This window comes from Palaemon carinicauda, chromosome 27, assembly GCF_036898095.1.
Source record: "Palaemon carinicauda isolate YSFRI2023 chromosome 27, ASM3689809v2, whole genome shotgun sequence".
NCBI classification, from domain to species: domain Eukaryota; kingdom Metazoa; phylum Arthropoda; class Malacostraca; order Decapoda; family Palaemonidae; genus Palaemon; species Palaemon carinicauda.
In genome coordinates, this window is record NC_090751.1 from 28,467,955 (window position 1) to 28,480,454 (window position 12,500).

Genomic DNA, 12,500 nt, shown 5'->3' on the forward strand with positions numbered 1-12,500 from the left:
TGAATAAAGCTAAGAAAATATCTTATAGTGTTCGGATAGAGAAATAGGAAGTGGTTAATAATATACCTTATTTGCCATTTCGTGAATATTTTCCTAGATGTCATACCCCTTCTAAAAAATCTATATATTAGGGAAGTGTTTAAATGTAGTTGTATTTAAAAAAAAAATATGTTGATTAAGAATATCTCTTGAAATAATAATAATATATAATATTAACTTTTTCAGACTGTAACTTGTTCTATGTCAGCCAAACATCCAAGAACATTTTTGTCAGAATTGAACAGCATAAGATGACTATGTCTAGGATTAAGCCATAGAATCGGCTGTTTAGACACAGGTATAATAGCTTATGTTAATGATTCTACCCATATATATATATATATATATATATATATATATATATATATATATATATATATATATATATATATATATATATATATATATATATATAAAACAACATGGACATGAGAGCAAACTAAACTAGAGAATATTTGAGCATCATGTAAGAATATGGACGTGGGCAAGACGTACATTGAGAATGACATAATAGATGGACATTGAAAATAAAAGAACAGGTCCCTACCAATTGTAAAGAAGAAGGGAAAGAAGAGAGGACGACGGATTGACGAATTATGAAAATTTACGGATTTAAACTGGCCTTTGTCCTGCAGTGAACTAGTTATGGCTGATGATAATTGTTATGATATATATGACAATTTTAGCTACCTGAGAAAACTCTTTAAAGTCATCTACTTCTTCAACTGACAATCGCACTCATTTATGACACCATTAATAGCTACCGGCCCCGGGTGGGCTCGAACCACCAACCTTTCGGTTAACAGCCGAACGCGCTAACCGATTGTGCCACGGAGGCTTGGCATAATTATGTCCACTCATATATTGAGCAGCAGATATATTTATAATTGTGTACTGAGGGATTTAAGAGGATGTACAGTAATCTCAAGGACACAGTTGCAATCAAATTGCATTATTTATCTTCATGATTTTCCTTTTTTTCCTATCTTTTACCGAATAACTATTCTGCTGTAAATCATACGAAGAGACAATGAAATAGTTTCTATCCAAATTAATTGTCCCTTTTTTGATCTACCATTAAAACTTTTAATGCCTGATATATATATATATATATATATATATATATATATATATATATATATATATATATATATATATATATATATATTTATATATATAAATATATATATATATATATATATATATATATATATATATATATATATATATATATATATATTTATCAGGCCATTAAAAGTTGTAATGGTAGATCAAAAAAGGGACAGTTAATTTTGGATAGCAACTATTATACTCCCTCTTCGTATTATAGCAGAAAAGTTATTCGGGAAGAGATCGGAAAAACAATAATCATAAAAACAGAATCTGCAATGCGATTGGATACTATAATGATGATTGTGCATCTTCTTAACTCCCAAGTACACATTTTCAAATAAATCTACTGTTAAATATGTGAGTGGACAAATGAGTGCCAAGCCTCCGTGGCACAATCGGTTAGCGCGTTCGGCTGTTAACCGAAAGGTTGGTGGTTCGAGCCCACCCGGGGGCGGAGCTTTTAGTGTTGGCATGATGAGTCTAATTATCAGTAGAAGAATTAGATAATATTTCTGGTAGCTGTGTTATATGTATCATCACCATCTGTCGTAACTAGTTCACTGCAGGACAAAGGCCTTAGAAATTTCCTTCCATTTGCCCCTGTATATGGTTTCTCTGTGCTAGTGAATTTTCTTAGTTCGTCAATATGACTTCTTCTCTTCCTTATCCTGCATCATCATCATCATTATTATTATTATTATTATTATTATTATTATTATTATTATTATTATTATTATTATTATTATTATTATTACTTGTTAAGCTAAAAACCCTAATTGGAAAATCATAATGCTATAAGCCCAAAGGCTCCAACAGGAAAAATATCCCAGTAATGAAAGGAAACAAAGATATGGATAGAATAGTGTGCCTGGGTATACCCTCAAGCAAGAGAACTCTAACCCAAGACAGTGGAAGACCATGGTACAGAGGCTATGGCACTACCAAAGACTAGAGAACAATGGTTTTGATTTTGGAGAGTCCTAGAAGAGCTGCTTACCATAACTAGAGTCTCTTCTACCTTTATTGAGTGGAAAGCAGCCATTGAACAATAATTACGCTGGAGTAGTTAACCCCTTGCACAAAGACGAATTGGTTGGTAATCTCAGTTTTGTCAGGTGTATGAGGACAGATGAAAATGAGTAATGAATGACCAGACTATTCGATATATGTGTAGGCAAAGGAAAAATGTGATGTAACCAGAGAGAGGGATCCAATGTACTGTAGTACTGTCAGGCCAGTCAAAAACCCAATAACTCTTTAGCACTAGTATCTCAACAGGTGGCTGGTGTGCTAGTGTCTTGGCCATTCTACGACATATACTACCATTTTTAGAGGAAGATTATGAAGCCTGAGCAGGATCATAGAATCTTATGTCAAATGAAATCACAATCGGACAATGGATTATTCTCTAAATCCGTAATAACCTCGTCAGAACAAACAGCCTTATTTCTACCACTGTCGTTGATGTTTATAAAAAATAACCTTCAGAAAGGGAACAAATACCTCTTCGCAAAATTATGGTAACATACGAGATGAGACAACACCTGCTCAAGAGGCCGAAAGTACTGAATGTTCACAAACGAGGTTGACCTGACCTCCTTGGGTCAGCCTCCATCTTTCTGGCATTAAAAGCTCCGCCCCCGGGTGGGCTCGAACCACCAACCTTTCGGTTAACAGCCGAACGCGCTAACCAATTGTGCCACGGAGGCATGAAACTTGAGAGTTTTATTCCAATTCAAATTGAAATCAGTCACTATCGTTGAACATACTTTAGTCATCTGTTTCAAATGAAATTATCTACAACAATGTCTAAGCAAAGCAAACTATAAATTGAACAATCTCTAAATGATTGTAAAAAAAAAAGAAAAAAAAAAAAAAAAAAAAAAAAAAACAGGAACAACCTTTTTTTTAAGGTTATTGTATATATTATTAATCTGTTTAACCACGTGTGCATTTATAGAAATAATATAAGACATGAACTTGTATATTAGATAGTTAAGGAAATGAGGTTGATCGGAGATATTACTGATGTTGGTATGAGCTAACATTCTCATTCCAAGGCAACTGCAGAGAACTGTGTTGGTATCACCACAAGGAAAAAAAGGTATATACATAAAAATGAATGAATAACAAAAATCCTACCAGAGATCACAAAGTCCCGAGTCTCCACTTATTTTTCAGTTGGTGCCAGAATAACGGCAAATTTCCATAAAAATGACTAATTATCTAAAGGCTTCGGCCTGGGCTGAGTCACAATTACCACTAGATACATGTTTCATACGCGCTCATACACTGTAATGCTATTGCTTTTTTATCTTTCACCTTCTCTTGCACTGATATTAGAAAAACCTGTTTAAGCTTGCGTTCGCATGTTTCATATTGTTTGAATTGTTGTGACACTGTTGCTCTCAACCGTCATCTGTTGAATAAACTTCACTTGCATTCACCTCGCCTCTCGATTAGAACCTGACAGCTACGTTGCCAATGGTGGCAACGAGGCATACCGATAATTACTGACTTATTTGAATATTCAATGGGCCTACCTCGAGCTAGTTTACAATGATGTTAAACAGGATGCTTGTGATTGTAACTTTACTTCAGCATGTATCATTCTCCAGATTGTTATAATCTATAAAACTTTCTTTTTTTCTACTTCACGGTTTTTCATTTTTGAAAGGGTGGAACCAGAAGGCCACAACAGACTTCCAGATTTTCAGTGAGGTCTAAAGGTTTAAAGGTCGCTCATGAATGGCAGAGGCAAGGGACAGTGACATTGCCATATAAACTGATCATATGTAGCCTACATATGATCAGCGCCCAAGCCTGCCCCTCTTCACCAAGGTTAGCACTAAGGAAGGTCAGGCAATGGCAGCTGATGACTCTACAGATAGACCTATAGACACCCCTAAACCCCATCCTTAGCTCAAAAGGATAGTGAGGTTGCAGCGACCAAAGGAACTTACGAGTTTAAGAGTGGCTCGAACCCCAGTCTGGCGATCACCAGGCAAGGACGTTACCAATAGGCCAACCGCCCCCCATTGGTAAGGATGAGGTTGCTACCCCAAATAATTTTTCTTGGCTCCATCAGATGCTGGTACCCCCTTTAAAGCAAACCACGGTCCTAGCAAAAATGAGAATAAATTCAAACTTGCCGATCATCTCACGGACAAACTCGGAGTTTTTTCGAGATTACATTTCCAGAAATAAAGGTAAATATAATAATTTTCTCCGTCTCATACAAAAACCGTAAGCAAATACCACTTTCCTTTCTTTTGTCGGAATCATGAACAGATTACTCCCTTGTCTATCCTTCAACTCAGAGTCAATATAAGAAACTGATTTGCAAGAGTTCAATCTTTCAGAAGTAATTATTTAGAATATAGTTCCAAAATTAGGGATATTCACTATAGTCAATTCTTTTTAGTGAGGCAGATTTGCACCGACTCGCAAGGGTGCCCCTTTAGCTCGGAAAAGTTTCCTGCTCGCTGATTGGTTGGACAAGATAATTCTAACCAATCAGATAGCAGGAAACTTTTCCGAGCTAAAAGGGCACCGCTACGAGTCGGTGCAAATGCACATCATTAAAATTTTTTTTAGTATAGATGAAAAAATCTTATAAGAAACCTCTGAAAACAAAGGAAGAAAGAAGATAAAGTAAGGAGGATAACTAGCAGACACAGTATAAAGTTGATAAAATTTTCGATAATGAAAAGGAAAGTACACATAAAAGTGTGACAGGGAATTCAGATATATGAAGATAAATCAGTGAGATGAAAGAGCATAACTGAAAATACCTAGAAGTTAAGACTTTTGAGCTGAATGGAATCCATATAGACTATAGGAAGCAAAGCCATTTTGACAAACCATAACCCATTTTTTAGATCTAAAACCAAGTATTTGAAACTAAAAGCAAATATTCTCTCTCTCTCTCTCTCTCTCTCTCTCTCTCTCTCTCTCTCTCTCTCTCTCTCTCTCTCTCTCATGAAGTAAAGCCATTTCGACAATCCAAGAATTTTTTTAGATCTAGAATAAAGTTTTTGAAACTAAAGCAAATATTCAGTGCTCTCTCTCTCTCTCTCTCTCTCTCTCTCTCTCTCTCTCTCTCTCTCTCTCTCTCTCTCATGAAGTAAAGCCATTTCGACAATCCAAGATCTTTTTAGATCTAATATAAAATTTATGAAAATAAAAGCAAATATTCAGCTCTCTCTCTCTCTCTCTCTCTCTCTCTCTCTCTCTCTCTCTCTCTCTCTCTCTCTCTCTCTCTCTCTCTCATGAAGTAAAGCCATTTCGTCCAAGATTTTTTTAGATCTAAAATAAAATCTATGAAAATAAAAGCAAATATTCAGCTCTCTCTCTCTCTCTCTCTCTCTCTCTCTCTCTCTCTCTCTCTCTCTCTCTCTCTCTCTCTCTCTCTCTCTCATGAAGTAAAGCCATTTCGTCAATCCAAGATTTTCTTTAAAAGATCTATAATAAAATTTATGAAACTAAAAGAAAATATTCAGCTCTCTCTCTCTCTCTCTCTCTCTCTCTCTCTCTCTCTCTCTCTCTCTCTCTCTCTCTCATGAAGTAAAGCCAATTTCGTCAATCCAAGACTTTTTTTAGATCTAAAGTAAAGTTTATGAAAATAAAAGCAAATATTCAGCTCTCTCTCTCTCTCTCTCTCTCTCTCTCTCTCTCTCTCTCTCTCTCTCTCTCTCTCTCATCCCCGTTTCTGAAGCCTCATTTCCTAGTCTAGTCTATGGCCAACACTCGCCAAAGAGCTCCGGTTCTCAATGGACTGACAGCATCTGAATAGACTAACCTCTTCCTTCAGACCAAGGCATTATATTCTTTCAGCTTTTTCTCAGTGACATTCTTATGAGGGAAATGAAGTCGACAGTCTTTCATCTTGAAGGAAGACTCCCTTTAGAAATATGAGAATATGGAAAAACAGTGTCCACTAAAGACGAGAGAGAGAGAGAGAGAGAGAGAGAGAGAGAGAGAGAGAGAGAGAGAGAGAGAGAGAGAGAGATTACTGTTCAAATCTATCAATTATCATTTGTTGCTGAAGGATTTTGCAGACATGGTCCTTCTGTTTACGATGAATTTTATTCATTAATGAAAAGCCAGACATAGAAATTAGTCACTGAATTCTGTAAAAAAAAAAAAAAGACTATATGTATATATAATTTATATAATATATATATATATATATATATATATATATATATATATATATATATATATATATATATATATATATATTATATTACTTTCTTCTCTCTGAGCATCTGTATGAGTTTCTGTATATCATCATAATAACTTGAGATTGAAAGGATGGCATCTAAAGAAACTCAGGGACAATATTCAGTGGAAGGAAATTTTTCAATGAATAACATCTGACAAGATTTGGCGGAGATATAATGATGTGTTGTCATGGAAACCGTGGAAATCATGGAAATCCAATGAAATATGTAATATATGAGAGTTTTGTTTTCACTGCTAATTTGCAATTAATGCGTTGCGTGGACGTATATACAGTAGTCTTTAGTGAGTGCTGATGTTTTATGCCAAATTTAAAATTTCAATATTAACAAAACAAAAAACAACAACAATTAAACAGTTTCTAGCAAAGAATATGGATACAGACGAGGGTCCTCTGCAAAGTTTAAAAAATATGTCTAAGAGGAAATTCTTGGCAAACTGAATCCTTTTCAGAATTCACTGTCAAAATTCATGGATAAGATCTTGATTATGATATTTCTTAGTTTAAAATCAATGACCATATTTGCAGCGATCAGTTTTCGCATTCATCTATTACTAAATTTGAAGTTGAAAGCCACATTCTAAAGCAAAACTTCCCTGTAATTCAGAGCCAAACCTCGAGGAGAGTCATTGTGATTTAGTGTCATAAAAGGTCAAAAAAGTTCATATTTTGATGCTAGATTTGTGAGCCATATCTAAAAATCAGAACTAAAAGCAGGAATTTGAATTTCGGTGTAAAGCCAAAATATTTAAGGAAGAGATAGAATATACAGAAGTCAGCCTTATCCTGCAAATTGATGAAACAACAACAACAACAACAACAACAGCACAACAACAACACAACAACAACAACAACAACAACAAACGCAGCTGCTTCCAGTCCACTTCAGGACGAAGGCTTCAGACATGTCCTTATTCCTGTCTTGGGTTTGGCCATGTCATCGCACTGGCCAACTGCAGATTGGTGATAGTAAGATTTTAGTGTGATGGCTCACAGCAAACCAACCTAGTATGGGTGGCCCTTTGCTGATCATGGTGATACGCAAACCCTTTCACCACGTTAAGGTATCCACACTAAGAAACTAAACTCAGTTTAAAACGTACATTTCGAAGTCACATTTGAAAGCGCATCCCTCAATCAAAAAGTAGAGTCAACTATAGCTGTCAGTATCTTGAAATAACAGACAAATAAAAAGTTAAAGATTAAACTGTTACAATAACCTGCATTGTTGTGGTCTTAACACGATTTTCTGGTGCGTTTTCTCTAAATTCTCATTAAATTAGAATAAGGCTGCTTAAGTATCTCCCCTATATAATAAAGAGGAAGTATCCGGTTATATTTTTTCCTTCTGGTAACGCTGAGCGCCAATGCAAGACGTATAACTATTTGGTCTCTCCCCCTCCCTCGGGTAGGGGGAGAAGAGTCGTCATAACCCTGTGAGAAGGTTGTAGTTAAGAAAGAGGGGGAGGAAGTGCGAAGGGTTGAATCTGTGTCCGCGACTGTACGCATACGTTTCTAAATATTTAGTCGGCATTTTTGACGGGTCGCATACACTGGTTATTGTATAAACCCCTTTACACCTTCTATGAGGTATCATTCCCAAGGAGGTAATACCTCCTTGTATTTTGCCAGGCTTAACAAAACGTTTTGGCTTGAAGAACGAATAACCAAAATAAAAGTGGAACCATGCGTGTCATGTAGAGGTCATTGTATTTGCTAATTAGATATGAAATAGGTAATTAGCAAAATTAATCGCCCCCGGGTGGGCTCGAACCACCAACCTTTCGGTTAACAGCCGAACGCGCTAACCAATTGTGCCACGGAGGCATGTAAACAATTGATTATAATCAAATTTAAATCAAAATGAAGAACAATAGTTAAGACATTTCATTAGTACTCTTTACATTCCCTACTTCTCAAGAAAATTTTAATGTATTTTGTGTAATTCTAACACCTATATATATATAATAAATAATCAAGCTTTATAACTTCATATGGAAGCCAATAGTAATAATAATGATAACAATAGTAATCCAAGAATGTAATAATTATTATTCAAAACCGCAGTAAAAAAAAAAATGAACCTCTGAGTTGAGTACAAAAAAATGCCCTTTGATCGTTCAAGAAAAAATTAAAATTGCCGTAAGGCCAAGTGGTAAATCAAAAGTCTGCTTCACTGTTTCCCCATCTCAAGCAATTTTCTCTTTGACCCTTGACCTAACGCTGCCTCTCTTTGTTGGTAAGTTGCTACAAAACTCTCTTTTATTGTCTTCTACTCTTACAAGGTAACCATACAGTTTAGTTCTATTCCATTTAACTACCGCTTTCTAGCTATTGAACCCTTGGACTGGCCAGACAGTAATACATTGGATACTACTTTCTGGTTACGGCTCGTTTTCATTTTGCCTACTCATACACCGAATAATCTGACCTATTCTTTACATATTCTCATCTGTCCTCATACATCTGACAACACTGAGATTACCAAACAATCCTTCTTCGTCCAAGAGGTTAACTACTGCAATGTAATTGTTCAGAAGCTACTTTTCTCTTGGTAGGGGTAGAAGAGACTCTTTAGCTATGGTAAGCAACTCTGCTAGAAGGACACTCCAAAATCACACCATTGTTCTCTAGTTTTGGGTAGTGCCATACCCTTTGTAACATGGCTCTTCCACTGTCTTGTGTTAGAGTTCTCTTGCTTGAGGGTACACGCAGGCACACTATTCTATCTTATTTCTCTTCCTCATTTTAATTGTTAATTACTTCTCTTGTAGTTTCCTAATTTCCTTTCCTCGCTGGGCTATTTTTCTCTGTTGGAGTCCTCGAGCTTATAGCATCCTGCTTTTCCAACTAGGGTTGTAGGTTAGCAAGTAATAATAATAATAATAATAATAATAATAATAATAATAGCTAACCCACTAATTACTCTCTCTCTCTCTCTCTCTCTCTCTCTCTCTCTCTCTCTCTCTCTCTCTCTCTCTCTCTCTCTGAGGGATGAAAGATATCACACAGAACTAACTAATACTGCTGAATTTCTTGAATACAAATTAACTTCATCAAGGCCAAATGTTAATGGACCTAAAACTCCTTGAGAGTATTAAGTATACGTATTGGGTTAGACAGAAATTAAAGCTGAAATGCACACACACAAACACACATATACATACACACACACACACACACACACACATATATATATATATATATATATATATATATATATATATATATATATATATATATATATATATATATATATATATATATATAGTTCACTAACGATAAGGCAAGGGAACTGTTATAACGTGAAAAGTAAAAATTCAGGTCAAGGTAAAATTCAACATTGAAAGCCAAAGTATGTTCAAAATGATAAGAACAAAATACGTATAAAATTAAAAAGAATAAATCTAAAAATTTAAGAAACCATATATTAGGGATTTTAAACTACTGTTGGTAATTAAATCCCGGCTTACTGAAGGTCAATTGCTTAGAAAATCAGTTTCAATGACGCTATTGAAAATAAAACTTAGGTCAAAACAAATGGATTATAGTTATACATGAGATATTACTAAGATCCAAAGTTACAAATACAAGGTTTTTGGGATGTAAATTAAAGTAAAACAAATTTTATGGTGAAGACCAAGTTAGTATGGCAATTGCACTTGACAAAATAAATGTCGAATTTTACAAAAGCATCAAATGATCCTGTTAATATACGATGCAATATATATATACAGTGTATATATACATACATATATATATAGATATATATGAATATATGTGAATATATATATATATATATATATATATATATATATATATATATATATATATATGTATATATGAATATACATATATATATATATATATATATATATATATATATATATATATATGTATATATGAATATATATATATATATATATATATATATATATATATATATATATATATATATATATATATATATATACATATATATATTTCTGTGCGTAACAATTACAGGGACGAATTCCACGTTTAGAGTTGCCTTCTTGCCTAAGTCTAGATGGCGGAAGTGATCGGGTCAATGACCCTCGATGTCACAGTGTCAGATATTTCAACAAATCAGTCAACCAATATTACCAATAACCCTCTTATAAGTAGCATAAGGCCAGTACCTTAATCTGAGCTTCAGGACGGTACGTAACGTCCTCACGGTCGTAGTTCCCTCTTGTATAGGACCATCCTTTTGACGGTATTTTGTGAAAAAAAAAAAAAAAAAACTCTTACTCTTTTAAACTTGACATCCGTTTGCCCATTTGAATAAGAAAAAATTCAGAAGTTCAAATCAACATAAGAAAGTCCAGTTCATGTCAGAAATTTTAACCCATTTTATTTCATTTTACATAATAAATCACCTTAATTCTTGAAGCTTCATCTCGAACACTACTACAAAGTAATCACGATGTTTTAAAGCTCTGGACAAAAAGACTGTCTAAGCGCACATGCAAATGGGTGACCCACATGAATTGAGAAACATTGGCAGTGTCTTATCAGCGGTCAGGTTTCTGGCTAGAATCATCAGTCTTTGCTATGTACCCAACGCAAATGGTCACTGATCATAAACTGATAAGAACGAGGACACAATCTTACTATAGACTGGGATGTGGACTTAACACATGCTTTAAGCTATATTCTTATGATACCTTGTAAATGCGATTCTGCATTGTGGTTGATGTTTTATCAACTTTGTTATACATAATAAGGGTGTACTGAAAACGGCAAGTTCTTAACCATTATGAATAAACTAACAAAATAGGTTTAATTAACAAACAAAGGCATGTTTTACGCACAACAGTTCATAAATTAAATTCAGTTATAAATTCGCATGCACATACGTTTTACTGTGCGTGTGAGTGCGCGAATTCAAGTAAAACAGCTGACCGTGCTTAGTGTACAAGCAATGGCATGAACGCATTTCTCCAGACCCGCTAACCCATCCACCCCTAAACACACACACATCAAAGCAGGGAAAAAACAACGGCCGATTGATTATAGCATCTAAAAAAGGAAGTCTCAGTAACGATAGTTATCGCCAAGGCATTTGTGAATACCTATAGCAGATCTTTTAAAGCTGAATCGACACCAAAAATATCCGATCATGAAGAGGGTTCGAACTGGGTACATTTTCATCCGCAAAAATTCCTTCGTTCAGAGGTGAAATGGCACCTCATTTGGTTTACCTGTTCACTGGTCTAAATAAGAACCTCTAATACAAAAATCTAAGTATTTAGACATTTATCCATTAAAATTCCGTTGAATTACTGTTTTATGCATAAAAATACTATCTCAAATGTTAGTAAAAGAAGCGTTTATCTCTGGGCAGAAGCGAAATGGCACCTCGTCTGATTTACCTGTTCACTGGTCCACGTAAGAACCTCCATTACAAGTATCTATGTAACTCTGACATTTATCCTTTAACATTCAGTTGTATTTACGACTGTTTTCATATTCATATTTAGAAATTGTATCTCGAGTATTAATAAAAGCAGCGTTTATTTCTGGACACATTTCCCGTTCCTTTCCACCTTCACCCTTCCAGCGGTGACTTAAATCTGGAACAGGTTTTCCAGCCCTTTTCTCAGGTATCCGCGATGACGTCACAGTTTGAGTTCTTCTCTTTCGTTTCTCTCCGATTTTAGAATGCGAAATATGTAAATTTTAATAACATCTATGAATAAAGAAAAACTTTCGAGATACTAAATATCATTACTCAAGATTTTACATGGCCGAGAGAGAGAGAGAGAGAGAGAGAGAGAGAGAGAGAGAGAGAGAGAGATTCTTGTTTGAATCAGCTGACAAAATTAAATTCATTGCTTATATAAATCTGAGTTAATGGATTAACCCAAAGGAGGTAATTTTATCCCTATTTTTTGACGTACTTTTCATCTCGTATTATTACCTTTGAACTATTTCGTAATATATACTCAACAAAATTCGACTTTGTCTAGACCGATTAATAATAGTCTCCTTCAATGCTAAATGTAAGAACAACATATCAGCACTTTCACTTTTTTTCTTTTACTATCAGATATAATCGTCATTTCATATATCCCCAAAG

The 12,500-nt window shown here is 34.7% G+C and overlaps 1 protein-coding gene and 4 non-coding genes across 5 annotated transcripts in view; 1 reads left to right on the top strand and 4 right to left on the bottom strand.

The window, feature by feature from the left end:
• LOC137620639 (centromere protein F-like) overlaps nt 1-12,500 on the bottom strand; it is a 265,316-nt gene that overhangs the window by 198,699 nt on the left and 54,117 nt on the right. The window lies entirely within an intron of this gene.
• On the bottom strand, nt 804-877 carry TRNAN-GUU (transfer RNA asparagine (anticodon GUU)). Its single transcript has one exon. It is a non-coding gene; the product is annotated as a tRNA-Asn (tRNA).
• TRNAN-GUU (transfer RNA asparagine (anticodon GUU)) lies at nt 1,533-1,606 on the top strand. The gene has a single exon. It is a non-coding gene; the product is annotated as a tRNA-Asn (tRNA).
• TRNAN-GUU (transfer RNA asparagine (anticodon GUU)) lies at nt 2,788-2,861 on the bottom strand. Its single transcript has one exon. It is a non-coding gene; the product is annotated as a tRNA-Asn (tRNA).
• TRNAN-GUU (transfer RNA asparagine (anticodon GUU)) lies at nt 8,151-8,224 on the bottom strand. The gene has a single exon. It is a non-coding gene; the product is annotated as a tRNA-Asn (tRNA).